Raw genomic sequence first — 3015 nt, 5'->3', positions numbered from 1 at the left:
CCCCTCTCCCTTCCTCCTTCCATTAAAGTGAGATCAAGAATTGTCTTAATGGCCAGGCAATGGTGGTGCATGCTTTTAATGCCAGCACTTGGGAGGCAGAGGTTGGTAGATCTCTGTGAGTTCAAAGCCAGCCTGGTCTACAAAGTTAGTTCCAGGTCAGCTAGGGCTACACAGAGAAATCCTATATCAGAAAACAAAACCAAAAGCAAACAAAGAGTTGGCATAATGAGCATGAGCCAGCAGGCCCAGCTGAGGAGGGCCAGCTCTGCCTCAGAGAGAGTGAAGTCCAGGTGGATGTCTTCAGGACACACAGAGAGATGGTTTCATGGATGGAGGAGGGTCCTGAGATATCTCTGTAGCCCGTGCCCAGAGAGGGCACTGAACCCTGACAAACACCTGGTCACAGGGGCCAAGTCTGCAAGACAACGGAGTCTGTGTTCTGCAGACCTCACGTCTACCCTGATCTGCATCCCCCGAGGCTGTGGGAGGACAGCGGCACAGGTAAGTCATTTTGACCTCCTGCTCTGGAGGTCAGAGGCCACAGCAGAGACTTTGGGCTGAGCCAGACTCCCTCTGAAACCCAAGCCTTTTGTGTCTCCTGCTGACATCTGGTTCATACCAAATGCTACTGGTCCCTGGCTAGGATATACTCTTCTAAGATGTCCCTGAGGTGGAACTGTCCTATCCTCTCCCACCCTGTGTCTCAGAGTCTTCTTTGTTTTTGCACTCTCCAGGACTTCTCTGTTGCTAGGCTTGTGCTTTTCTACTGAGCACACCAGCCCCTCAGCACTGGTGGATCCTAGGCATGGATTCCAGGAAGGCACTTCTGAGACCCATTCAAACGGTAATGGCTCTCTCTTTCTCCCTCTCTTTCCCCCTCAGCTTCCCTCTCCTGGGTTTGGTTTTGTTTTGTTTTTGAGACAGGGTTTTGCCTGGCTGTCCTGGACCTTGCTATGTAGACCAGGCAGGCCTTGAACTCACAGAAACCCATCTATTTGCCTCTGCCTCCTGGGTGCTGGGATTAAAGGCATGCCTCTCCAGTTTCTAAAGTTAACCTTAAGAGCATCTATCCTGGGGAATTCTCAGGAGCCCCAGACTACGGTCAGTTCATCTTACAGATGAGAAGCTGAGGTGACCCTGCGGTTCCCGGTTTGTTCATCATTAACTGGTATTTACCCAGCACTTACTGTATATTACACTATTTGGGCACTAAGGATACTATGGTAAATCAATATGAAAGTCTGCAAGGAGGGCTAACAGTCTGTGTGAATGGGACTAGATGGGTAGGTTATCCCCAGGTCATAGAGACTGCTAGTACTGTAGGGCACTGGCTGCCTGCCTTTTTATTATTATTAGTCTTTGTGGTGGTGTGTGGTAGGTTTCGTTACTATCCACCCTTTTCTAAATGAGAACCAAGCTTCGGGGGTGAGCAACACGCCTAAACTCACACAACTAATAATATCACGCCAGAGTCCAGACCACAGGTCATAGGTCAGGTGAGGGTAAGACAGGAACAGCTGTTAGCTGCTAGCAGTAGTCAGAGAGGTCCTTTCCTGAAGGAGACATTGAACAGGAGGCCAGCAGGGGACATAGCAAGCAGTCAGTGGAACCCCTCAGGTGGACACATACTGACTGTATCTTGGGTGCTGTGGGGGGACCCTATGATGTTGCCTGGACCCCTTTTGGCAGCTCAATAGTCACCTGGCATTTTGTAAGGTTCTTTTTGTTTGCTTTTTTGGACAGGGTCTCACTCTGAAGCCCAAGCTGGCCTGGAACTCTTGCCTCAGGCACGTCCCATTACGATGAGTCACTTGACAGAGAGGGAAACTGAGGCTCTGACCTGCCTGAGCTCCTCCACCCCCAAACCGTGGCGCTTGGAAGTGAACCACGGCAATTTGAAGCAGCTGCCGCAGGCTGGGAGGCTCCGGTAGTCGGTCGGTGAAGTTCCAGAGGCCAGCAGGGATGGAGGAGCAGTCAGTCCTGCGTTGCCCAGGGCAAGCCTGCTAGGTCCGTGGACACTTCAAGACAGCTTTCCAAAGGCTACGTCCCCCCCTTTCCCCCGTCTGTCAGTGCCCAGAATCCCTGCCTCTTCCTTAAGCCAAGCAGCACCAGGAGCTTCATTAGCGCCTCTGAGCCCCGGCCGCCCTGGGGGATGAAAGCCGCGGAGAGGGGCGCTGTCCTAATTCCGGCACACCTGGCAGGGGGTCCGGCGCTGAAAGGGACGCGGCTGGCCGGCCTACCTGCCCCGCCAGTGGCCGACTGGACCCGCCGTCTGCGCTTCAAATGCAAAATCCGAGCGGGGGGGAGGTGGGGACGCCGATGGCCTCTGCTCCTCCTTTAATAGACCAAAGGACTCTGGCGGCTTAGCTCTTTTTCCTAATTTAAAGATATTTTCAGGCTTTTGGGAGCTCCCCGTGGCGAAGCAGGAAGGCTGGGCTGGGGGGCCTTGAAACCGCCACCACGGTTGCCCTGGGAGGAACAGGAGAGCCCAGAGCAGGAGAGACTGAGGCTGGTTAGGGTCCAAAGATCCTGTGTGGATCCGTAAGGAGATTCGTGTTGGTTTCTTGAGCTCTGCCTCAGTTTCCTTCTCTAGAACCTCTGCAGGCCCCAACCAGAAGGTAGGACAGAGGGGCTGAGGTGCTTACTAATTTTAAACATCCGCCTCTCCCAAGAGAGGGCTCTCAGGGTCAACCCTGGAGGCCTTGGTAGGCGGATGACTTGGGAGACAGATGGAAGAGGCGTGTAGTCTCCCAGTCTGGCACCCCGGATGCCAGGGCGGGAAGGAGAGTGGAGAGCCAGGCCAATGTGTGCAGCCGCCTCCATGCGGGAGCATGGGAACCAGGATAGAGAAGGGAGATGCTGCTTGGAGTTAAAGATAGTTTAGGGAGGACACGAGAGGTGTCTTCCTCTAGGTACTGCCCAGGTTGCGCTCGCTGCCTCGTCTTCCCAGTTCCCCCTCCTCTCTTCCTCGCCCGCGTTACCCCTGCAGCCCGCCCCTCCCGCAACCTCCCTCCC

Source organism: Microtus ochrogaster, unplaced genomic scaffold (genome assembly GCF_000317375.1).
Source record: "Microtus ochrogaster isolate Prairie Vole_2 unplaced genomic scaffold, MicOch1.0 UNK90, whole genome shotgun sequence".
Classification (NCBI taxonomy): Eukaryota; Metazoa; Chordata; class Mammalia; order Rodentia; family Cricetidae; genus Microtus; species Microtus ochrogaster.
This window is presented reverse-complemented; position numbering follows the sequence as displayed.